Below are 27,069 nucleotides of genomic sequence, written 5' to 3' on the forward strand. Positions count from 1 at the left end.
TGATAGCATAACCCAATAGGCAAAATAGCTGATTAGGTGGTAATTGTGTCAAATCAACTACTCACAGCTGAACAGAGTAAACTCAAATGATACATATTCCTTAGGATATTTACGGGCAACTAAATCATCTAAGATAAGGATTCGCAAATTACTTACACCACAATAGAAAATCTTACAACCATCCATGCCAACTTTCATGCTAACATTCAATATAATTTTAGAGATTCCAGAAATAACAGATGGCAATAACAAATGTATTTGCTCCCAACAAGGGAAATCCCACCAGCTCAACTGGCTAAGATGGCAGTCTGAAATTTATTTGAAATTTATGCAGAGGGAGACCCAAGATGAAAGGGGAACTGATAACCAAGACAGTGATTTTCCTATGGAAATATACCCCATCTGATTTCTTTTTTCCGGGAATTAGCCATGCTAAGTACTTTTAAAAATGGATAGAAGCTATTGGACCAGCCACTTCTATAATATCAGGCTAATCAAAGACTTTTTAAAAAATCTTGCTTCCCACATGCTTGATAACTAGAAAGAAATGTAACTAAAAATCTATTTTTTGTATTCAAAACCTGCCTGTCGTCTGGTCTCCATTCCACAGCAAGAAATCCACCAGCAGACATCAACCCTCTCTCCCCTCCCTGGTCCTGCATGTGCAATAGGTGAGTGCCCAGTACATCCTTATTGCCCAGTTTTGGAAGAGCAAAGTTAGAATTTGATATTTAACAGTGTTGCTACCTTGCGTTTTGAAACCATCGACTGAGAACCAATTAAAGTGGGAAGATTTCATGTCAAGATTCATGACTCATTTAATATAAATACATCAACAATGTATCATTTCCAATGCCTTTATATTAAAAACGATCCCAGCATTACAAAAACACATTTATATCTGCCATAAACGGTAATTATGAATATTTGCAGTGTGTGATTTATAGAAATAATTGAACAAGAGCCTTAGAAAATTCCATTTGATTTGTTATAAAGAACTATTCTTCAAAAATCATATAGGGCTTCCCTGGTGGCACAGTGGTTGAGAGTCCGCCTGCTGATGCAGGGGACACGGGTTCGTGCCCCGGTCCGGGAAGATCCCACATGCCGCGGAGCAGCTGGGCCCGTGAGCCATGACCGCTGAGCCTGCGCGTCCGGAGCCTGTGCTCCGCAACCGGAGAGGCCATGACAGTGAGAGGCCCACATAAAAAAAAATCATATAAACCTTCCCCTTCCAAAAATAAAGAAAACCAACGGCAAAACATTAATGTGCTTGGGGTGCACGCACATGGGCATTAAGATGCTAAAGATATTGTCGCATCAAACAATTTCACTTGGCAATTTTTTTCTTCCCCAGACAAGAGAGAGAAATCAACAGCTTAAACATTAATTTCAGGACTCACCCACATTGCCCGTGTCACATGCAGAGATAACAGTTTTCCAGGTGATGGGCAGGTCACATGCCATGTTCCAAGGGGCAGCAAGACAGGGAGGGTGAGCAAAAAGGAGAAGAAAACACAGATTAGAAATAATCCAACAACTGGTGGTAACTCACCCCTATTCTGAGCATGGTAATACGAGTTCTCTCCTTTCTAAACCTGCCCCATTGCCAAGACACTGTGGGTTAAGGACAAAGTTGCTATAGAAAAGCAAAGGTAGATAATTCCCAAGAGATACAAAGGGATCTCTTGTTAACATTTTCATTGAGCAGCTGCAAATGAGAGAAAATGCATGCAGACCACATTTGAATATGTAATAGATGTTTCCAGAAAGAGACCATGAAAGAGTTGTATGAACATATAGGGACATAAAAATAATTAAAGCAAGTCTGGACTAGAATGGGGGGGACGGGGAGGGAGTTTGAGACTGTGGCCAAGTAAAGACTTAGGCTAATTCAAAATCAAAATCAGAAAAGCCAGTAAAATTATTTACACGTTCCCACAAGCATTTGACTAAAATAATTCCAATTATACATTTTCCAAGAATATAAATTATAACTCATTTTAGAATGTGCTGAAGGTCAGAGCCATAAAATATAATTTGAATTCATCAATAAAAAGACCAAAGAAATAAGTTATTATTATCTTTTTTATAGAGGCCATGAAAAACTTTTACATGGCATAAAATTTCTAGGCTATGTTGTTTTTCAACCCTACAAGCCATAATAGTTGCTCTGTTAGGGAAGAAATTTCACAGCGTAAGGTCACATAAAACATAATATCAAGTAGATGGAACTCCCCAAACAGGCTTCATTTAAGACAGAGCATCTGTCACAGGCTTTCCACATGACAGTCACCTTGGAAGACCAGGCAGTGCCAAGGTCATGCTAGAGGAATTCTGTGATCCTTGGATCAACCAGGGCCTCCTGGGCCTCTGCCCTACAGATGTAAACTACTAATCCATGACATCAAAAGCTACTATCAACTCAGAAGAACTGAAAGCAAGGTCTCGAAGAGACACTTGCACACTTGTGGTCATAGCAGCCTTGTACACAATAGTCAAAAAGTGGAAGCAACCCAAATGTCCATCAACACATGATGGATAAACAAAATGTGGTCCGTACATAGACTGGAATACAATTCAGCCTTAAAAAGGAAGGAAATTCTGACATGTGCCCCAACATGGATGAACCTTGAGGACATTACACTAAATGAAATAGGCCAGACACAAAAAGGACAAATACTGTGTGATTCCACTCCTACGAGGTCCCTGGAGTAGGCTCATTCATAGAGATAGAGAGTAGAATGGTGGTTGCCAAGGGCTGGGGGGAGGGAGAAATGGGGAGTTGAAGTTCACTGGGAAGATGAAAAGGGTCCTTGGGAGCAGCTGCACAGCGATGCAAAAGGATGTAACGCTGCTGAACTTAAAGATGCTTAAGATACTAAATTTTATGTTATGTGCATATGACTACAATTAAAAACAAAAAGCCGGGCTTCCCTGGTGGTACAGTGGTTGGGAGTCCGCCTGCCAATGCAGGGGACACGGGTTCATGCCCCGGTCCGGGAAGATCCCACGTGCCGCGGAGCGGCTGGGCCCGTGAGCCATGGTCGCTGAGCCTGCACGTCCGGAGCCTGTGCTCCGCAACGGGAGAGGTCACAGCAGTGAGAGGCCCGCGTACAGCAAAAAAAAAAAAAAAAAAAAAAAGAATTGGGTTTATGTGGCATGGACTTTTATTTGTAAGTGAATTAAAAATAAGTATTTAAAAAATTTCTCAGCTGTATTTTCCAATGCAATACATATCAATAAATATACCATGCATAAACAAAGTTTCCTTGTGGTCTTCCATCATTTTTAAGACTGAACAGAGGTCCTAAGACCAAAATGTTTGCGAACTGCAGTGTCGAGAGCACAGATCAGGAGGGCAAAGGATGAGAGACCAGGCTGCAGAAGGAAGCAGGAGACCCCAGAAGCCACGTGTGGGACTCTGGTCTTTACCTAAGAACAGGGTCAGGCTAGTCTATACGTGTAGAAGGCTGCAGTCACTGTCTCTTTCCTGGTACGCGATAGATGTACAGAATCACTCACTGTTCAACCTACGTTTCCAGCCTCTAATGATTCATTATAGAAAATGAATTCATAAGGCTCCCACATAGAGCTTCATCAACCTATAATGAATCTCAAGGTTGCTTTCAAAAAGAATAACTTCCTCTACATGGTCAGTGCAGTGCCTGCATTGTGCTTACCTTTTAAAACCCACGTTATGGTTAATTGGGAAGTGGCAAATGTTTATAGAGGAGCCCACATTCCAGTGGAACCAAAAATCAGGCTCAGAGCTCTAAGGATGCTCTGTGGGGTGGGAGGAAATGGAGCTTCCTGACTTCAGTGAGGCCCTCCCCTGCTGCTTGCAAACCTTCTCTGCTTCCTTGTTGGCCTTTTGGTACCTGTCCCCTCAGAAGTGGTTGCAAGCTTTATCCACCCTCAAGTCCCTTCTGCATTCCCCTAACTCTTAGGGAAAAAAAAAACCTCACTTCTCTTTTCACCCAGGAGCTAGAGGCAGCCAGCTATGGGGTTAATATCCATGACTATAAAATAAAATTTATGAGTTGTTAACTTTAGTGTTGGCAAGATAAAAATAATCTTAATATGCAGTTTCCAGGAATAAGTAGCAACTGAAAGCGTGATTATGATTTTAATAACAAGAAAATAATTGTATGTTCGTAAAATCAGTGAGAGAAGACAGATCTAAGGCATGTCAAGGTAAGGAAATGTGTGTGAAGGGGACGATGGAACACAGCCAGGAAACAAGGCTGGTCATAGCAAACATTCTTATCCAAGTACATTTCCAGGGACGCCTGCCGGAACAGCATCACTGAGGGGACAGCCTGTACCTTAAAGAGAGCAACCGATAAGGTGCTAGAACCTTCCATCAAGACTGAGATGGTAGAACATCAGGAGAGGAGGGCACGTCTTTAAAAATGCTAAAGACATATGAGCAAAAAATGCATGGAGTTAAACTTCTCAATGGATCTAATTATAGCTTTTCTTTAAAGGGGCTTTGTTTTAAGGGTTAGGGGTAGGGTTAGGGTGTGAAGGAGGGAACCGGTATGATTTCATAGAGATAGTCTGTATTTGTGCGTGTGGGGGGGTGCACCACGTGGCATGCAGGATCTTAGTTCCCCCACCAGGGATCAAACCCGTGCCCCCTGCAGTAGAAGCGTGGAGTCTTAACCATTGGACCACAGGGGAAGTCCCAGACAGACTGTATTTTTGAATCAACTTTGGCTTGGTGAGTCACTTGCCCTGGGCAAGCCTTGATTTTGTTGTCTCCACATTACTACAGAGGTGTGGGAAAAGCCAGAAATAAAGGCATTTTCAGCCCTTTGATCAGAATACTTGGAGCATAGTAGGTGCTCAGTAAACGGCAGTTCCTTTTCTTGGTTTCTTCCCTTTTTTCTTCCCATCACAACTGGCCATCCAAGAGCTGCTCAACTTTTAGGTAACTACGACGTATGTGTAACAGAGAGAGAAACAGAAAGGGAGTGAATGAGTATACAGCGAAGACGGATGCCTGTAATTCATGAATAGACTAAAAACAGAATCCTCTAACCCGTGATGATTTGGTTGAAACGCGCATGCGTTTATGTGTGTGTGTGTGTGTGTATATATATATATATATATACATCACATCTTCTTTATCCATTCATCTGTCATTGGACACTTAGATTGCTTCTCTGTCTTGCTTCCAGTTCATAGTGCTGCTAGGAACACTGGGGCACATGTATATTTCTGAATTAGAGTTTCATCTTTTCCAGATATATGCTCAGGAATGGGATTGCTAGATCATATGGTAACTCTACTTTTAGTTTTTTAAGGAACCTCCATACTGTTCTCCATAGTGGCTGTACCAATTTACATTGCTACCAACAGTGTAGGAGGGTTCCCTTTTCTCCACACCCTCTCCAGCATTTATTATTTGTAGACTTTTTGATGATGGCCATTCTGACCAGTGTGAGATGATACATCATTGTGGTTTTGATTTGCACTTCTCTAAAGATTAGCAATGTTGAGCATCTTATCATGTGCCTGTTGGCCACCTGTGAGACATTCTATTTTTAATGCAAATAGCATGAAGGGTTATGGGGTTATCAATCCCTTGCACACATACAAAAATATGATTAATTTAATCAGGTGGCTTTCCTACTATTACCAGGTTAGAGCAGCAGAATTAAGAAAATGGTAGTTTTATTTGAGAAAGAGAGAAGGTAATACATTTGGAATGAGGAATGTATTTTGGGAAGAAAGCCTAACTATAAGCATAGAAGTGTGACTCAAGATAGTATGTGGACATCAGAGCCCCGAGAAATGGGCAGAAGATGGATGAGGGATTCAGGAACGGATGCTATCTGTGCGTCCAAAGATTTGTGCCTTCAGCTGCCCCCATGGCTTCCTGGGGCCCCACTGGCTTCCTGTCTGAGTCCCACCACTGGTACTAATAGTTTCAAAATTTGCTCATGACATAGATTGAGTATAGTTGTCTGAACTAGCCTGGAAACCTAACCATAATTTTCAACATCTTCTCTCCAGGCAAAGAATTCAAAATTCCAAACAAATACTGACAAATGCACTTTTGGAAGAAGGATTCATCTGTAAAATGGGGAATGCCTATATTCCAAAAGTAGGTCTCTGCCTTTTATCAATCTAATCTTTTCACCCGTAGGACCGAAAAAGCCAAAGGCTGAAGAACACAAGCATTTCTATGCTCTAAAAACCAAAATGCACTACAAACATTAAATGACCCTGTGATCATTGCTTGCCTTCTGCTTTGAAAAATAACTCAGAAAAGGAGAGTCAAAACTTGCCAAAGTATGAGATTTGCGGGCATTCCTTATGGGGGGAGGTGCAAACGTTCCAAAGGCCATGGGCTCAAATGAAAAGGAAGACTCTGTAGGCAGCATTGCTCAACCTGTTCCAAAGGGCACAGGACTACTAAAGCCAGGCTTCTCCCCGGCATGAGTGCAGTTGAAAAATGAAAGGCTTCAAGATGTTCAGAGGTCACTGACCTTGTCCTGTCCATATCTTTGATGCTGGCTTTCATATCAGGAGCAAACTGATACTTTAGTAGGTCAATGCCAAAAAGCATATTTCTGAATTCAGCGTGTCTCTTTGTGAACAAAGAGTCAACACAAAGTGGGGGAGAACCACACCATAAATCTCGAGCAAGCAACCCCATGCGGACAAATTCAGCTTGTGGCTACAACCAGGAACGCATCGGACCGTGAAGAGAAGGCATCTGGAATGCAGCTCAGTGTTTTCAGCCCGGGTGGAACGCATGTTATCACAGCTCTCTGACTATTGGGTGTTAAGGGAAAATCAAACCCCTCACTGAAGTTACAAGGAGAGGTTTAGCAGAGACAGGATCTTTAAACTATCACTCTGATGAACTCAGCCACTTAAACTTTTTTGAAAACGAGTGAACGGATGTGCTTCGTTTCCATCCCGGTTCACGACGCTAAATCAAGTCACTATGATTCTTTGCATTTATTGAACACCCACTATGTCCTCTATGTCAAAGGACAGCCCCACAAAAATCTGGCTCTTGGCTGTTAAGAGAGTTTTGGGATCAAGAGGTAGAAACTTCCAGCTGTAAAACAAATGAGTCATGGGGATGAAATCTACAGCACGGGGAATACAGTCAATCACTATGTAATATCTTTGTATGTTAACAGAGGGTAACTAGACTTATCGTGGTGATCGTTTCGTAATGTATTGAAATACCAAATCACAATGTTGCATACCAAGAACAGACATAGTGTTGTAGGTCAATTATACTTCCAAAAAAAAAAAAAAAACTGAGAAAAAGAGATCAGATTTGTGGTTACCTGAGGTGGGTGTCGGGTGAGAGGGGGAAATTGGATGAAAGTGGTCAAAAGGGACAAAGTTATGAAATAAGTAAATACTAGGATATAATGTACAACATGATAAATACAATTAACACTGCTGTATGTTATATATGACAGTTGAGAGAGTAAATCCTGAGAGTTCTTGTTATAAGGAAGAAAAGGTTTTTTTCTCTTTTATTTTTTATCTATATGAAGTAATGGATGTTCACTAAACTTACTGGGGTTATCATTTCATGTTGAATGTAAGTCAAATTATTATGCTGCACACCTTAAACTTTTACAGTGCTGTAGGTCAATTACATCTCAATAAAACTGGAAGGAAAAGAAAAGGGTTTTGGTTTGTTTGTTGTTGTTGTTTCAAATTTATTTTATTTATTTATTTTTGGCCGTGTTGGGTCTTCATTGCTGCGCATGGGCTTTCTCTAGTTGGGGCGAGCGGGGCTACTCTTTGTCGCGGTGTGCGGTCTTCTCGTTGCGGTAGCTTCTCTTGTTGTGGAGCACGGGTTCTAGGCGTGCAGGCTTCAGTAGTTGCGGCACGCAGGCTCAGTAGTTGTGGCTCATGGGCTCTAGAGCGCAGGCTCAGTAGTTGTGGCACATGGGCTTAGTTGCTCCGTGGCATGTGGGATCTTCCGGACTAGGGATCAAACCCGTGTCCCCTGCACTGGCAGGTGGATTCTTAACCACTGCACCACCAGGGAAGCCTGTTGTTGTTGTTTTGAGGTAGGGACTAGGGCAATATCCAGAGGCAGTGGGCAGAGAAAGAGGGAGAGCATATTTATTTGACACTAATTTTCTATGAACACAATGCAACTTTCTTTATTGATACCCAGCACTCACTTTCATTGGCATCCAACACAGTGAAGTATAACGTGAGAGAATGGTTATTTTCCTTGTTTCATTTTTTTTCTATTCTCAACTCTCTTTCTCAATCTTGTTAAAATTATACTTTTGGTCAGAGCAATAATTTTATGGGTCAGATACTTTTTCCGCATCCACTCATTTCCAGGTAGTAAGTGAACTGCACTCCGATAGGATGTCACCGGTGGCTCAGCCCAGCTGTTCCTTGGAGCATCATACAAGCAGCTCACCGCTATAGCCACTTGCTACATTTCCAGCCCTGCCCAGTGGATCCTTACCTTCCACTAGACTAACAGCTGTCAGATGTAACCAACACCCCATTTCCTTAGGCCAAATGGAGTCCAGGAGAAAGCATTTTGAAAGATGTGCTATACTTTAGCCTGTGCTTATCACTTCAATAGATTTTAGTGAAAACCACACAGATAAATCATCTTGCCAGACTTTGTAAAGATTATCCAGAATATCTCTGAGATCATCCAAATCTAGGCAGAGAGGTGAAAGGAGAGGAAAATAAACATGAAATCCTGGGTAACATGGTTAAACAGGGAAAGTGCCGAGCCAATTCCGAAAAACGAGACATTGACTGTCGTCAGGCTAATGTGATCAATTATCCGGAGAACAAAAACTATATTACCTGTGCTCCTAATAATAATACTATTACTATTATTATTGTTATTAAAGAATTCTTTAGTATATATTCTGTCTTGTTTCATTTTTTAATTTAGTTTATTGAAGTATAGTTGATTTACAATGTTGTGGTTATGACTACCACACAGCATACTTAGTATTTTTGTACAGCAGACCCTGTGCAAAGTGATATTTTCATTTCCTTGGGCTAACATTGTGTTTCAATAATGCTAACATGTAAAATCTATCATGAAGTTTATGTGATGTTATCAGGCTTAAAAAACAAAAGGTTTTTAATTCATGACGATGCTTTAGGACTGTGGATTTGAAAGCTGGAGCCGCTGTAACTCCATCATAAAGATGAATAGACCATCATCTTAGGGAAATTAAGTGCTGATGAACCCACAATCTGGAAACTGACATCACTGCTTATTTTTCCTGAAACACACTTAGTTATCTTCTAATCATATCTAGGGGCGAGCAAAGCTACACTTGAGACAAAATACTACATGAAATAACCTGAAAGATAGGCATATACTCATATATCAAAAGTACGAGACATAAATCAAAACATCGTGATATTTTTTCACTGAGTGAAAAGGTTTTGACATCTGGGTCACACATACACTTCAGCAGCATTACTCACTGTTGAGTTACCTAATTCATTTTTATCTTTAATATGTTTTTCAAAGGAAGCAAATAGCTAAGAATAGCACAAGTTACTCATCCTTTATAAATACAACGTATTCCATAGATGACGTTGGAATATGATAATATTCCCCAAGATTCATAAAATTTGTGAAAGTATCTAAGCCACCCAACCTTTGAAGAATGAGATCTTGACATTTGTAGCTTTTGTTATTCCAACATCTAACCATAGGAGAAAAAGTTAGGGGCCTCCTGGGAAAGAACCCAGGTCAAAGGAGAAGAGAATCAAGGTCCCAGGTTAGTGTGGGGTGTGGTGCTTAGGTGGGAAAGCTTCCTAGTTGCCCACCTAGCTTTTTGTCCTCTTACACCATCAAACTCACCCCACCCGTACCCAGAGTAAGCTTTCTATTTCTAGCCTCCTGTATTACTCTTCTGCATACATCCCTCCCGTGGTTCCCCACTGCCTATTTGATAAACTCCAAGATTTCACAAGCTTGCAAGTTGGGTACACCTGTTCACGCGTTTGCTATGTGCCAAGGATTTCATATGAAACCCTGACAGCTGGAACAGATTTGGAGTGTGCTACAGAGTATGCCTGGCTCCATCCTCCATCCTGACACCCAGATGCTCGTGTCTGGGTCCTGAGTGGAAGAGCCACTTCACCTCAATCCCAGAATCCACCAAGTGGCACTGTTGTGTGGTGGTGTCTCCAAGAAAAGGGGATGAATGCCGGACCTCCCGGGCCACGGGGATAACACAGCCGACTGAGCAGTGATCCAGAACCTGCACCCAATCCAGACCTCAGGAGAGCTGAGGTCGCCCCCTGGCCACGTGGGTGCCTCTCTGTTGGGTTCAGGCCACAGTGGGTTTATCAGCATCCTTTGGTGCATCTGGGATCTTTAGTGTCAAATGTCACTAGCGTGGCTTGAATAAAAGCAAGTGAAAATGGGGGGGGTACAGACAGCACAGAGGGGATGTGGTCTTGGAAGCAGGGGAGGGATTCCCCAGGGATTCCTAAGGTCCGTTAGGAGAAATCTGACTCTGTTTAGAATTACCACAATTGCAGGTGGTGATAGAGTCAGTTGTCTTAAAGTTATTAAGCTTTTTGGCCTGGAAAAAGTTATATCCACTGATATATCCACTGAAAATTAAACTGTTCTTCCAAGAAATAGATCAGCTCTGTCCATTTTCCCTAATTATCTTGGTGATTAAAGGGTCAACGTTCATCACCTCAAGATCAAGGCGTCCACATGAACTTGTCATGGATCATCTTACTGCAGACAGAGGATAAATGTCTACGCCACTCATTATTGCAACATGAATGATACACATATAGAGAAGGTATGAATGATGCATCATTCATAACAAATAATAATAATATAACAATAACGATTTCTAATTGATTTTAAAATGCAGACACTTTTACAGTAGGATTATCAGGTTTATCTTCCTAACTGCATTGTACTTTGGTTATTATTTTTTCTTTTTTTTTTTTTGCGGTACACGGGCCTCTCACTGTTGTGGCCTCTCCCATTGCGGAGCACAGGCTCCAGACGTGCAGGACCAACGGCCATGGCCCACGGGCCCAGCCACGGGGCACGAACCCATGTCCCCTGCATCGGCAGGTGGACTCCCAACCACTGCACCACCAGGGAAGCCCTGGTTACTATTTTTTAAAAAAACTTGAAAAGTGCCAAAAAGAAAATTACATTTAAATATACTCTGGATTACAGTTCATTTTTTAATGATTAAAAAATAGAGTCAGAACCAAAAGTCTGAGACACAAATATTGAGACTAAAATTTGATTGGTTAAATACAAATTTCATACTGAATTAAATGTTAATATAATATACATCATAGGACACAAAGGAATGGGTACACTTGTTCAAGCACTTACTGTATACCAGACATTTTATAAGTAGTTTTCCTAGTCCTAATAACAACTCTGCTAGGTAGGTATTACTAAACTAGTTTTGCAGAAGAAACCTAGACTCAGAACACTTAGGTGATGTGTCCCCAGACATTCAGGAGGAGCTGCGGGCACAGGAGTACAGCTGGGTGAGTGTGGCAGCTTTACTGTCCCCACTTGGCACTCAAATCCTGATCTCAGGCTCTGTTTCCAGAGAAATCCAGAATAATATATCTCCACGATATAGAGACACTGACACATGTGTATGGGCAGGGGATGGAAGCTTAGTTCATAGACGTGTAGAAGGTGGGTGAAAGCAGGGAGAATGCTTTCCAAAAATGACATTACTGTACTTAAACAGTTTCTAAGGACCCGTGTTGAAAGTCATTGTTAAGACTTCGATAAAAGGGTGTTTCAGGAATTGGCATGAAAGGAAGACACTGAGATACAGAGGGAAAACAGGCAAAGTGTGGTACCTCATACGTGTCCCCAGCCCAATATCCACCCACATATGATCGTTGTTTTCCCCTCTTTCCCAAAAGGTACGCTCCGTAGAGCTCCTACACAGTGGGATGGGCACTGACCATAACAGCAAGGCTCTCCTGCTCATTTTATGTTGTATCACCATGTTCACACTGCTCTTTAGGGTCTGCACGTGATGCATTTTAAACATTCTCATTTTGTATAGATATTATCTTATCTATAAGACAGATTTCCATAAGAAAGATAGATTTTGGGTTTCTCACAACCCAAACTAAAAAGGGCATCGAACATTCAAAAAAACAACTATCTTCGGTGGAATGCAAATGTATCTCGGCCTGTTTTAACGCAGACCTCTAGCTTATCCAAACAGTCTTTGCCCGCACGGGCTCCTGGTTTGATGATTTGGCGCTGCAGAATTTTGTGGCTGCTGGGGGGAAAGAAAGACGTTCTCTTTTGAAAGTGAATCTTAGTCTCTGACTAGATATTTGCTTGCATTTGTGCACCCCTATGTTCACGGCAGCACTATTTACAATAGCCAAGACATGGAAACAATCTAAATGCCCCTCAGCAGATGAATGGATCAAGAAGATGTGATATATGTGTATATATACACACACACAACGGAATATTACTCAGCCATTAAAAAAGAATGAAATAATGCCATTTGCAGCAACATGGATGGACCTAGAGATGATCATACTAAGTGAAGTAAGTCAGAAAGAGAAAGTCAAATACCATATGATATCACTTATATGTTTAATCTAAAATATGACACAAATGAATATATCTATGAAACAGACTCACAGATATAGAGAACAGACTTGTGGTTGCCAAAGGGGATGGGGGGTGGGGGAAGGAAGGATTGGGGGTTTGGGATTAGCAGATGCAAACCGTTATATATGGAATGGATAAAAAACAAGGTGTAGCACAGTGAAATATGTTCAATATCCTATGATAAACCATAATGGAAAAGAATCTGAAAAAGTATATCTATATATATATAACAATCATTTTGCCGTACAGCAGAAATTAACACAACATTGTAAATCAACTATACTTCAATAAAATTTTAAAAAACAAATATTTGCTTGTATTTGAATTAGTTCATGTGAATCTTCCATGATGGACTTTTATATCGAAGAGGTTACAGAGATAGAGAGATTTGTATGGCAAAATGCTGATTTAAAAAAAAACAAACACAACTATCAGACTAGTAATTAAAATATTGTGTCTCACTTTGAGATGCCATTTAGTTTTTTCATTTTCTCTGTGATATAGTAATGCTATCATTTCCATTAGCCAGTATGGAACAGTGTCCTGAATAAGAATCACACATGTGGCCAAATGTTTTCACCCAGTGGATGACCAACATCTTTTCTATTTTGTAATATATTTATGTAAACCCTATAAACACCATGTGTGGGGACTTCCCTGGCGGTCCAGTGGTTAAGACTTTTTGCCCTCCAGTGCACGGGGTATGGGTTCGATCCCTTGTCGGGGAGCTAAGATCCTACATGCCTTGCAGCCAAAAAACCAAAACATAAAACAGAAGCAACATTGTGACAGAATCAATAAAGACTTTTAAAATGGTCCACATCAAAAAAAAAAAATCTTTAAAACACCATGTGCCAAAAATTATATAGCGCAGATACAACAGCCCTTGATCACTTAGATCATCCAATTGCTCAGATTCTAGAAGAGGTTTGCGAGTATAATTCCAACATTATATAATAAGTGTCTCAGTCCTAACTATTCAAAACCTCAGCACCTGATCATGTCCTATTTTTTTCCTACTTGTTCCTTCCTCGTGTGCAATGGCTGTTTATTTGATGAGGATTGATCTATCCTCTGAAGTTTGAAGGCTTGTATATTTAAGACTGTTTGGAAGCATTTCTCTTCCTAGAAGAAGCAAGCTGGCAAGCTTTTTATAATAATTTGTTTTTCCACCTGTCCTCAAACATACTGTATACACAAGAGGATTGGGTTAGTCTTTTTATTCTTCACGATCAGAAACATTCTGACAACTACCCATGCTAATTAACACATGCATGATTATATATTTTGATAATATAGTATGTATATTTTGCAAATCAAGGAGCCATGAGAGGAATCAGATGAAAAGCTTCCTAAAAGGAATTCTACATCAGACAAATTCATGAGCCCCAGACAAGAATTCTTCCCTCCTTCTGGATACGTTCAGCATTTACAGGCATCTTGCCCAGGATATCTGTTTTCTTTCAGCCCAGTCACTGTCAGCTTTGGCTTCCCCACATTCTGGTCTGTTTTGGAAAACTCCGTCCAACTCACATGACTTAGAAGCTCATTTCTACAATGAAGAATGTCAATAATGACACAGATTCCTCCAGCTACCAAAAGCTTAAGTTATTCCTTTAATTAGACAAAAAGGACGTAGAGGGTAGTGTGTGACTTTCAGATAATTGCCTCTCTTTCACTTCACCCTCGAAGACCCGATCAAGGGTTGGCTGCTTCTTCCTCCCTACGGTCTTGACTTGGGTTTGGAACATCCTTCTTTCGTTGTGTTTCTCAGGCATCACAACATAACCATTCAGTGAATGAAAAGTGATGGAGTCTCCACTCTGGGCACCACTCAATGATGAATACAAAGATGAGTAAGTCGTCCCATCAACAGGAACACACTACAGAATAAAGACCTGGTACGTGCCACATAAGAGGAAAACGCAAAGATCTGCTGAAAGGGGAGGGAGCCCTTCTGAGAATGACCAGGGAAAACTTCAGAAGGGAAGTGGTGTTTGAGTTGGACCTTGAAAAACCGGTGGGATTTCAAGATGAAGATACGGAGAGGAAGGGTATTTCCGTTGAAGGAAGTGGATGGACAAAGGACGTGGAAATAAAATTTAAAGGTGTGCATCCAAGACGGGGACGGGTGCGATGGGTTTCCTGCCAGGGCCAGCGGGAGATCACACTGAGTGTTGGACACAGGGCTGTGAACACAGATCTACAGGGTTGAGATCTTATCCTTCAGGAAATAGGAGAGACCTGAAGTTTGGAGCCAGGCGATGATGTGATCAAAACTGTCCAATCAAAGGACTGAGCTGGAAGCCCGGGTTAGGGGGCTGGGATGAGAGTGGGATGGGATGATGACCACAACGGTCCAAGCAGGAGGTGACAAGAGTCTGGGGAAGGACTGGTGACAATAATATAGAAAGGAAGTGACAGTGGGAGTCACCACAAGACCACTGGCATTTCTGTGTGTCTCCAGGGCAGCAACATGAGAAGAAGGTGTAAAAAATGAAGACCAGGCTTCCTGCCTGGCGACTCAGGACATGTACTGGGATAAGGGGGAAAGTAGGAAATTGATGAATGAAGTTTTAGACCTATTCAGTCTGAGGTGACTGTGGAACAGCTGGGTAAAAATATCTACTTGGCAGTTGGAAATGTGAGACTGGATTTCTAATGGAGGCTGAAGAGAAAGACCTGGTGATAATTCATCCAGCCAGCCTATACTCCTGGGTCTAGCAAACCGGAAGCTTGTTGCCAGGGTAGCTAACCTAAGAGCCAGAAATAACACGCCATAATAACAAGTAAATGTGAGGTATTTACATGTGACTGATTCCTCACCAGGAAGTATCCTTATCCCTATTTTACTGATGGGGTCACTGTGGCTCAGAGACGTTACATAACGCGATGGAGCAGCAGTGAGGGGTCTGAGTTCTGAGTCCTGCCCGTGCTTCCCCACCACACTGAGACACGGCAGCTCTCTCCCTCCTTCTGTTTCCGAATTCCCAACGTGAGTACTACCGGGCATTCCTTCGCCCATTCATATCTTTCCTCCGGTTCTGATCTGGGTTCATGCCACTTGACTGAAATCCTCCTAATCGACCCCAATTATATGCAATGCTATTCCCTATCACATCACCGCGCTTAACCTAGTTAGCTCCTCACTCTCTCGCTACTGAGGATTCCAAGATGCTGTACTTCTAGCTCCGGTGTCCTGATTTCTGTCCGCAATCCCACCGGGATATGAGCCTCTGTATTAACTTTGGGCTCTGTGACCGGTGGCCCCTCAGCACACAAGTGGCCCATCTATCAGGCCTGCTTTGTACCTCATGTCATCATGACACCGAATGCTGTCAAACAAAAGCCTCACGTGCTACTCAAGTAGCATTAAAACACAAAGATTTTCTTCCCCTCAGCAATCTGGTGGCTGCTTTGATTTCTCTATAGCCATTTCCCTGAGTCCCTGGCAAAATGACAAATCAGAAACTTTCTAACAGCCATTGGTGTTCCTCCATCTTTACTGTGAAGAGCACGGTTCGATAGCTTTTACAATCTCCAGCCCCTTAAGCAGCTCTCCGTGGAAAGTCGTGTTTTCTAACTAATTGTGGGTCTTGCTGTTCTTGGTTAACTGGTTCTGAACTGGAGAATTCTACGTTCCATGTGCTCGCTCTCACAGTCTCCATCCCACTGCCTCTGAGAACGCTGGAGTCATAAATGGGTTCTCACCGTGTGGCAGGTGAAAATGATGAGGAAGTGGCTGCCCACAGTGGACCGTGACTCATCCGCCTCCCTGGATCTTTTTTTTTTTTTTTTTTTTTTTTTTTTTGCGGTACGCGGGCCTCTCACTGCTGTGGCCTCTCCCGTTGCGGAGCACAGGCTCCGGACGCGCAGGCTCAGTGGCCATGGCTCACGGGCCCAGCCGCTCAGCGGCATGTGGGATCTTCCCGGACCGGGGCACGAAGCCGTGTCCCCTGCTTCGGCAGGCGGACTCTCAACCACTGGGCCACCAGAGAAGCCCATCCCTGAATCTTTTTAATGAACCACTCACCGCCAACCGCCCTGACTTCAAGTTCTACACAAATCATTCCCTGCTTGAGTTTTTGCTCCTCTTTTTTCTTTTTTTAAAAATTTTCAGAGATAGCATGTTAATATTCAGTGTGTTGTGAGCAGAGCTGGCAATGCGGTGTTGGGGATAGCATGAAGAATCTTAGGATTCAAGAAGAAAAGGAACACAGAGGCTTGGAGACGGCTCTTACATGTAAGAAGCGTGGGCGTGTAGGAGAGAGAGAGGGCTGAGTGTTATAGCTCAGGAAATGGCACTGGAAGGAATAGATAAGCAGGCCGAGCTTCGAGAAAGTTCTTATTAGTCTGTTTATATAGTTCTCTTCCCCCTCCAAAGCCAAAGCACAGGACCATCCTGAGTCAAGTGCCCCTTGCTGCCGCCACTCAAAGCGCTGAGATCCCTTCACTTTCTCCCGTTGTCTACCCAGTAGCATCAAAATCACGTTTCCTTTTTGGCCCTGCCAACCAGCATGTATGGGCAGAGGCCCTGTCACGTTCAACCTTGAGTTCCTAACATTTGAATAATGAGTTTATCTAAAGTGGATAGAACCCTTGTGAAAGTAGTGAGATCTCCATTTCTAGAGGTATTCAATCCGAGACTGTCACAGAGGGACTTTAAACATGCAACGGTCATGCTGTTATTTCTAAACTTCCTAACACCTTAAGTGCGTTTTTATTTAAAGTGATTTCACAAATCCCAAATAGTTTAAAAATACAGGCAAACAATGCACATTCGGCCTCATAATGACTATTATAATGGGTTTAATATTCTGATTTTAAAAATGACTGACCCTAGAAATTATTAAATGTCTTTTCAGGCCAACATCTTAAATGATAAGCATCAGTCTATATATGTTTGTTGAACACCTACTATAGACCAGGCCCTGGGGGGAAAACGTGAGACAGAGCCCTGCTCTCAATAACGTACACCACAGTCTGGAGGAAACCTCCCTCACTGGGGCTGAGGTATCACAGTCTAGTTGTGAAATTCCGCTTTACACCCCTGCTCCTCTGAACTGAGAATGTTTTCCTGAGGGCACCACAGTTCTAAGAACCCTCTTCAAAAGTCCTCTTTGGAAACTAATGTTACAGGAGAGGATCTTTAACCCCCTGGTGTCGCTTAAGTCTCTGAAGTATGCAATTGATCCAGGTGGGAAATGCCTGTGGCAGATAAGAAGGGGAAGAAGGCCTGCAAGGTCATTTCCAAACCAACCTGAACTCGACCGCTTCCCTGCTGTAAATTAAGGGTATGCGCACCCGTACTCCCACCCCTTCCCAACCTCCACCTGCAGCACAATTCCAACTTGGGAAGGACGAGCCTTGCCGGGCCCTCCAGTAACTGTCATTAGGAGAAATGCACCCAGACCCTGCGCTACCAGATTAGAGTCTGTTTCTAATCAAACGGAATTTAGATTTAAACCGGAATTACATTTGGGATTTACAGTCCTTTCTACTTTCATTCATTTCATGGATTCCAGCCCTCTCCCCGCCCAGTCTTAATCCAATGCACTCCGGAGGGAATTATACAGTTGTCCACGAGCCCGGGCTGGGGGCGCAGGAGGCTGGAACCTTCGGTCCCCTAGGGAGAGCGGCGCAAAGGCCCAGGAGCCGGACCTCTTGCCTGGGTCAGCCTCGCCTTGCCTCGGGGATCTTTGGCGCTCAACGGCTTTACCCGCCGGATCCTGCGTTCTCCCTTTCCGACTCTTTTCGGCGCCGCTCCCCGGAGGATTTCGCCTCCAGCACCCCTGGCTTTCGGGGCGCAGAGGCTTCACTTCTGCAGAATGAAAAGCAAAAGCCGCGGCCGGCGGGCCGAGGCGCGGACCGAACGCGCCACGTGGCTGCTGCTCGGGAATCCGCAGGGGCCGGGAGGTTTGTCACCACGCGGCGCGGACCCCGACCTCAACTTCCAGCGCTAGTCGGGCGCCCCCGAGCCCACCGCAGCCCCGACGCGCCCTCCCACGCCGGCGCCTAGCCCTCCGGCAGCTGGTCCCCAGCCTCCCCACCGCCCGCGCAGCGCGTCCGCACGCCAGCCCCCGGTTCCTCCGCCTCCGCGCAGGACGCGCCAAAGGCAGTTCGGCTGCTCAGCGACTCCAACTTCGGCTTCCCGAGTTACACGACACCCTCCCTGGGGTGCGGATTCGCTTCCACCAGCCTCTACCCGAGGTCCTCACAGCCGAGCCGCGGGAAGATGAAATGCCCGGCGAGCGGCGTTCCTCTGGATTTTGGAAACCTGTCCCATTCGCCTCGGGAGCGACTCGATTCCCCCACCCGCACCCTCCGGCCAGATGATTTTCACCCTGGGTCGCGCCTAGGGGGGGGTCGGGGGGGGCTAGCAGCTAGAGCGGGAGGAGGAGAGGGGCCAGCAGCGCCGAGTTGCTGGCATGCAGCTGCGCGCCGCTCGCGGCGAGGGGCGGCGGAGCCCTGCGGCGCGGCGGGGCAGCAGAAGCGGGCTCCTGCGCCTCTGCCTCACGGAGGATCACAGACACACACACACAGACACACACACACACACACAGACAGACAGACAGACAGACACACACACACACACACACACACACACACACACACACACACACACACACACACACACACACACACACACACACACACACTGCCGCCAGCACCCCCATGCTAGAGCCCGTAGGCGGAGGTCAGAGCCAATGTTCACTTCACGGCAGGGGCTGAAACGCCCAGATGGAGGCAGAGGCTCCCGCCTCTCCTCCGAGGTTTGCAACATCCTAGGAGGCCCCCAATTTCCCAGAGCGAGCAAGGTCTGGCTACAGAGACTCCGCTCCCTTGGCCAGCGGTTCAAGCTGCAGGGGGTTGGGGATGGATACAGCGAGCACTGGAGAGCGAGCCCGCGCCCACCCCCGCCCTCGGCGCAGAGAACTGGCCTGCCCCACTCGCCCTCAGCGGACTGCTAGGGGAGGCAGACCCCGGGGCGCTCCATCTCCGGCGAGGGTTAGGGAGGGGAGTGACAGCAGCAGCGACTCCGCGCGTTGGCCAAGACACGGAATCTCCGAACAGGCTGCGCCGCCGGCGCAGAGGGGTGGAGGCGAGAAGGGGCGGAGGAGGAGTTGCGGGGCAGAGAGGGATGACGTCCTTCGGCACTCGGGGCTCGCAGGGACTTAAGATTCGTGCGCTCGCCTAACCCGGCGCGCTCACTCCGAAGGTTCGCAGAGGCGCCGCGCCCGGCTCCCGCTGCGGCTCCCGAACGGCGCGCACGGGGGCGATTCCGGCCCGCTGCGACCAGGGTGTCAGCCCTCCGGCCACCGCCGAGCCCTCTCTGTCCGTCCCTGCGGATTCCAGGAGGGCCCGGGAAGACAGCCCCCGGCCGGGCCAGCCTCGCCCCTTCCTCGCCTTCTCCCTCCTCGACCTCGAGCCAAGGGCAGGCGCCCACGCACCAGCCCCTGCCCACCCGGAGAGCTGGAGTCCCGACCTGCGACCGTCTACGAAGAGGGATGGGGTAGGGGAAGCAAAGGGGCTCACCTGGGTCACCGGGAACGTCCCTCTCCGGCCCCTCCCGGAGCCTGTTCGCCGCTCCCCGGCACAACCTTCCTGGAAGAAAAAAAGTAGCGCAAGGGCAGAGGAGAGGTAGGGCTGCTCACAGGTCCCTGCGCAGCGGCTTTTTCCTTCGGATTGTCCAGGATACGGACTCGGGTTCGGCGGCGGGAAAGGGCTCCCAGAGGTTGGAAGGGGCCTCCAGACCCGGGCCCTCTCGCGGCGGCGGCGGCGGTGGCACCTCCAAGTTGCCACCTGCAGCGCGCGCCGGGCGCCTGTGACTGCCCGCGCCCCTCGGCCCGCGCCGGCCCGCCCTCGCCGGCCGCTGGTTGGCTGCGCCCCGCGCCCGGGCGGTCCCCGCGCTCGGCCCCGCCCCGCTCCTGCCCCAGAGCCGCGGTTCGCGGTGCCCGGCTCCTGCCCGGCCACCCCGGGCTTTATAGCTGGCGAGTTCTAGGAGCTGCTCCGGCTTTTGCAAGCAGGGGAAGGATCGGGCACACATACTAAAACACGCGTAATTGTGTCGGCTGCGGATTGGAGGAGAGAGAGAGAGAGAAAGAGGATGTGAGAAATGCCCTTAGTGTGCCTGAAGGGGACCCTGTAACTCGGTTTCGTTTGCTGGTATTAGATGTGTGCAATCCCTGAAAAGAGTTAAAGCCACAGAGGCAAGCATGCAGGGATGTGAGTCGGAGAGTGGTTGGAGGTTTTTGTTTTTGCTTAAGCTTCGCACAAGTTCACACGAAGCGCTAAAATATGAAGATAAGTCCTGGGTCGCAGTTTTTTCTCACCCAACCTGCATCAGTGCCGCGGAGGAGCCTTGGGCTCCAGCGGCCCCTGAGCCACCCACGCCCACTGGTGCCCACGGAACCTCCAGGCCTGAAGGCCCAGCGTTATCAGCCACGTGCTTGCTTGATTCTACGCCTCGGAGTCCAGGCCATGAAAACTCCTGCCGGTGCACATAGGAGGCCTGCGTTTTGCACAACTCTTGGGACTTTTAAGTAAACAAAGGGCACATTATCTTTCTTTTCCCTCCCACTGCTGCTCCAAAGACTGGGACAGGAGTTCACTGCGCCATCTCCCAGGGCATTCATGCGCACTCTTCCCTCTGCAGCTTACTACCTCCTGAAGTCACGCTTTCTGGAAAATTCAGTGGGTAAAGCCTACCGGAGGAGAAAAACATAAAAAAGATGGAAGTACCACTCTGGAAAGCTATCCAATCAACCCAAAACGTCTCACTCCTAGGTTTATCTATGGGAAAGAGGTACATTGCCAAGTACCTATTAGTTTAATAACATTTCAAAATTAACTTCCCAAATAGCACATTTTATAGCCCATCAGGGACACGCCTGTGTTTTGTGAGCACAGGTGTGGCACTGTTAAGCGTGACAAGCGCGCACACGTGGTCGTGTCTGGCTGTGCTTTGTAGACTCCTCAGTAAGGGGAGGGGGAGGAAAGGGGATTCATTAAAGGAAGTCAGGGGGCAGTAGGCACCGGTCAAGTAGCCACTTCCTGTCAACTGTGGCTAAGTGACTCGGAATGCTGCTTCATGGCACTAGTTCCTTGCATCTTAAGACAGATTTTGTTTCATGAGATCCTAACATCTTGGGTACCCTTCGGAAAATAATAGCCAACTTTTTTTTTTCCCTGCAGCCAAGTGCTAACGTTTACCTCTCTCAAGAAGAGGCAAGCCTGTCCTTATTCATCTTCTCGAAACTTCTTGAAACCCAAGGAGACTAGGGCCACGCAATTCAGAGGCAAAGCATTCACGAGGAGATATTTCCATACTCCACGTTAAGTGCTTGCTAAATGCACTGCACTTTGACCTAAACTGGCTGAAACCCTGCGTAGAATGAAGGTGTGGCTTGGCTCAAGTGTGAGTGCAGCTGAACTCAATACCTGGAGGTTTACCTGATAAGAGGTGGGGTGGGCTGGGGTGTGGATGGCAGCCGTAGTGATATTAATCCATCTAAACATCTGATGTGTGGACAGCCAGGGAGGCACGAACAACTAGACAAGATGCACTTCCTTCATAGTGGGGAAGGAGCTTAAAGGCTCAAGTGGATGAGAAAGCAACAAGAGAGAGAAGTGGAGCATCTGTGGACAGTGAAAGAAATCAACCGATGGTCTTTGGTCCATTGAACATGCCAGTGGCTCAAGATTCTGAAGGAGGAGACAAGAGAGAGTCGTTGGGACTCAGAGGCAGGAAATATGAAGCTAAAAGTCCCGGAGTGGCATACAGAGTCAGCACACATAGGGCTGACTCCAGGCTCCAACACTTCTGTGTGATGTGTTTGGTTTCCAAGTGAGACATGCTGTTTAAGTTTCATTCTCTTCATCTGTGTGAAGGGGATCAGGGTGCCTGTCTGCTAGAGCCGAGGGAAGGATTAACTGAGATAATGCGTCTGTAACGCTGGGCATATAGAAAGCGTTCAATAAATTGTAGGTGTTATTGTAAAGTGTTTAAAAGGGGCTTAAAGGTCACCTAAGACTTTTAATATTTGTTTCTGATAGAATATTTCTGGCAGGTGCTCACCCTGCTTCTGCTTTCCCTATGATGAGAATCTCACTAACCCCAAATCCATTCCCTCTCCCTTACTTGAAGATGAAATGTGGAAGAGTACTTTTTTTTTTTTTTACTGGTTGGTTCTGTTTCTACCCATGGTGGTCGTATAAATGTCTAAGCCCTGTTTCACGGGAGAGCACTCCAGATCGTTTAAGACAAATAACAGGTCCCCTGCGTGAGTTATTTTGTCCAGACTAAAGTGCCCTGGGCTTCCAGCCTTTCCTCATATGACCTGGTTTCACAATCTTTCACCATCTCTTACCCTCCAAATTGCCTCTGACCTCCTTAAAAAAGAACGCAGTGCTCCAGCCCCATCTGCCAGCAATACCTTTCTCAATGTCTTAGCGAGGCCTGCACTTTTGTATCTATTTTGAATGGGAGATTGACTCTTTTTTTTCTCCTCTTAAGTATTTAATACATTGGTTTTCAGACTTTAGGCCAAATCTAACAACTTTGTTTGTAAACCTAGAAAGCTAAAACTAACCATGCTTTAATATTCTTGACTTAGAGACTGCAAACTATTCCTTATGAGCTAAGTCCTCTTTTTTTTTTTTTTTGAGGAAACAGTTTCCCTAATTGTTACCATTTTACATTGATCTCTCTTTTTCTCTAGATGGATAGATACTCATGATCAATATTCTTTTTTCCGAACCATTTAAGAGCAAGTGTAGACATGATGCCTCATCATCCTTAAATACTCCAGTGTGTATATTTCCCCCAAACTGGAATTCTCTCCCACATAAGCACAGAACAACCAATCCATAGAACCCCTTCAGATTTCACCAACTTTCCACAGAATGGCTCTTTTTCACTTTTGGTCCCGAATCCAGTCTAGGGTCACACATTACATGGAGGTGATGCGTCTGGTTCTTCTCCTTTAATCTGCTACAGTTCTTCCATCTTTCCTGTCTCTCATGCCCTTGACAGCTTTGAAAACTACATGCCTTTCATTCTGTAGATTTCAGAGATCTCAACCTGGATCCATGTGATGTTTCTTCATGTTTGACCCAGGTCATACATTTTTGTCAGGAATAACAAAGAAATGATACTGTACTCTAGGCAGTTCATCTACATTAAGAAGTGTTCCACTGTTGTGATATTAACCTTGATCACCTGGCTTGGCAGATGCTGGAATCCTCCAGTATGAAGTCAGCATTTTGCCCTGTAATTGATAACTATTTTGTAGGGCTACACTCCTAGGCTACATCAATATTCTGTTTCTCATTGAAAATTCACTCAACCAGTCTTAGCCGGCATTGATGACTCCTGCCTGAATCAGCACCCACCCCCACCACGATGGTTGCCAAATGACTATCCCCCATTTGCTTCATTCCTTTTGCAACTATTAATCGGCATTCTTCTGTAGAAAATATTTCCCTTCCCTGCATTTATCTATTTATGTCAGTCTAGACTCAGGAATTCCTATTCCATCCAATGAATCATTTTGTTACTTTCATTATTTATCTTGATGCTCAAATCACCTAGATTTGGCCAAGGGGTGTCTCTTTAAGATGACTCTTCAGTCCCTCCGGCATGTCCCCATTCTTTGGGTACCTTTGGGTACCTTCTAACTTTCTGGCACATCAAGATGTTCTGGGATCATTTTGGAATCAGCTCTCCAAGGAGCCCTGGTTCCTTTCCATGGAGGATGGCATTTAGGAATGAGATCTGGGCACCCAACATGCTCACTGCTACTGGCATGGCGTAACCTCTAGGTTCTCTCGGCGGATAGAGTAGGAAATAATTGACAAATGTTTACACACAGGCACACATGCATTTATGTCTACTGCTATGTGTGTGTCTATCTATGTATCTATTTCTCTATATAGCCATTTATAACTATATACCTATGGAAACATATAGAGGGAAATCTATCTCAATATCTATTATATAGAGATATATAGATAGCACACCAATGTTGGACTCCTGTGTTGGATCTTGCTTTCCTAAAGACTATCGTCAGCCCAGCAGCCTAAATCATGCTTTCAAAATATGTCATATCATTTTCACTTCCCTCTCCATGGCTTCTACTTTGTCAACATAAAAATTCCAAATCCAAACAGATCTGCCTCTTTGGTCTCAATGCCTCTTTTTCCTCATGTCTTCCTGCTCTCCACCTTGGGCACCCACTCCAGGTTACTGGCTTCCAAGATGCTCCTGAAACTTGCATTCTCCTCCTTCTACCTGAGATGCTCTTCCTCAGGGGTCCCTATAATTTCCACCATCTCCAGGTCTTTACTCAAATGTGTCTTCCTCAGTGAAGCCTTCTCTGGGAGCCATATTTGAAATTACACTCCCTCCTTCCAACCCACTCTCTCTCTCTCACTGCTTGATTTTTCTCTATAGCATGTATTATAGTCCAACATTGCATGGATTGTCTTATTGACAGTCTGCCCCTGCCCTGCCATGACTATAAACGCCACAAGAAAGGAAATTTTGGTCTCTTTTGTTTCCTGCTACACCCTCAGTTCCTATATCAGAGCCTGATATACAATAGACCCTCAATAAATATTTGTTAAACGAATGGGTGAAATTCCGGGAACACATAAACACATTTACAACTGACTAGATACACCCACAGGCTAAGTGGTTGCCAATGTGACTTGAGAAATTGAAGCCTAATTGTGTAAACGTGAAAGGTTTCATAGAGAGGTCTATATAATTAAAGCAGAGTAAATAAAAGAGTATCAAGGGTGTAAAGACAGAAAAGGACTACGTGTTTGATGAATATGAGGTAAAGCAGGTAATCTGGAAACAAAGTGTTGTTAGGTATCAACTGACCATTTAGTGGACCAAAAGGTGAAAGTACATACCACCAGACATCAAAATGAAAAGTTCTACAGATATTTCCAAATATATTCTTTAAGATCACGCAGTCTGTTAAGAGGAATTTGGATATTTTCCTCTTGTGAAACAGGAGTCTTTTGGAGCAGAAAGAACTCATTAAAGGGGTTAATGATATTTCAAATTTAGCATCATCTTTTTCTAAAGTGGCAACTCAGCTCACAAGGGAAATGAATCCCTTTCTCCTACTATTAAAGCTCTGGGTCCAACTTGGGCCTTATAAGCTGAAAGTCCTTAGAAAACATTTATACAAAATGAAATGGAAACTCATCCATATTGGACACATTTTCAGCATCGATTAGTCATCCAACTTTTAATGTACCTTATTCTGCATACTTTAGGAGAATCTGAGTGTACATTTCAGAACTGTTCAGAGAGCCAGGTTTGACTGAGGCCAGTCAAACCCAGGTTTGACGCCAGTCAAACCTATTATTTGACGACTCTGCTTGGAGACAACACATATGATACAGTGATTTATATTTGGAATTGCAAAAACAGTTATTTTTATTTTCTGTAATTCCCTCAAGGCGTCCGGGTAGATATTGCAGTAGAACACAGTGAATTGAATGAAAGATACAGCTCCGATAGAAATTTTAGGTGTTCTAACTTTTAAAGTTTTTCAGCACATCCTTAATGGAATGAGGTAGTTGGAAAGAGGTTTATTTCTCTTAAATTCATCTCATTAGTGGGAGCCTTTGAGATGAAGTTTGGGTTCTGCAGAAATAGCTATCTGGCTTATGCATTCTTTCGAAGGGAAGACCTTTCCATGTTTTCTCGAAGGAGTCATCCTTGCTAACACAAAGGCTGGCAAAACTCAAGGCCTCCTGATGCACAAGCTGGAGACTGGCCTTTGCAGCATAAATCTTTTCCTCCCAATACTGATGTCCTGCTCCTTCAAGATGTTAAGCAAAAAGTCAAATAAAGTTGTGATTTCTTGAAATGTCTTGCAACTTCTTCCCCAGTGCTGTTTTTTTTTTTTTTTTTTTTTTTACCAGCAGTGTAATCTCAGGATTAACCTCTCTGAATCTCAGTCTCCTTAGATAAATTGGGAACGGCATGGAGGACCTCATCGAATAGGTAGGATTAAATGAAACAATTTGATGAAAGGGCTTCGAAACCAGAAAGAGCCCTAAGAATGACAGTGTGCTGTCATCACCGCCCACCATCTTCCTTCTCAAGCCACTTGTATTGAGTAACAGCTGAAGTTTAAAAACACGGATGTGAAGCCTGTACTTTTTTTCTTTTTTTACAGTCAGATACTCCCATCCTCCTGACCAGCTTTTCCCCCAAGTGAAATCCTACTGTAATACTTAAAACCATCGAATCTCCCATGATGCCTCCAGAACTTGCTAGGTTTGGCATGGCATAAACCAGCCCCAGAATGGTTTTCCTTTAAAAAGAAAAACAAAAAACTATACATCATAAATAACAGTTTCACCAAGTTGCTGAGAGCAGAAAGTCCAGAGTACGCTCTGCC

At 44.8% G+C, this 27,069-nt stretch overlaps 1 protein-coding gene across 1 annotated transcript in view; it reads right to left on the reverse strand.

Moving 5' to 3' along the window:
• Window positions 1-20,199, reverse strand: part of EPB41L3 (erythrocyte membrane protein band 4.1 like 3) — a 210,567-nt gene extending 190,368 nt beyond the window's left edge. The window contains exon 1 of the mRNA XM_060121932.1: window positions 20,177-20,199. The gene's annotated coding sequence lies outside the window, so the exon portion shown is untranslated. The remainder of the gene's footprint in view (window positions 1-20,176) is intronic.
• Between the last annotated feature and the right edge of the window lie 6,870 nt (window positions 20,200-27,069).

Source organism: Lagenorhynchus albirostris, chromosome 14 (genome assembly GCF_949774975.1).
Source record: "Lagenorhynchus albirostris chromosome 14, mLagAlb1.1, whole genome shotgun sequence".
In the NCBI taxonomy this organism is placed as follows: Eukaryota; Metazoa; Chordata; class Mammalia; order Artiodactyla; family Delphinidae; genus Lagenorhynchus; species Lagenorhynchus albirostris.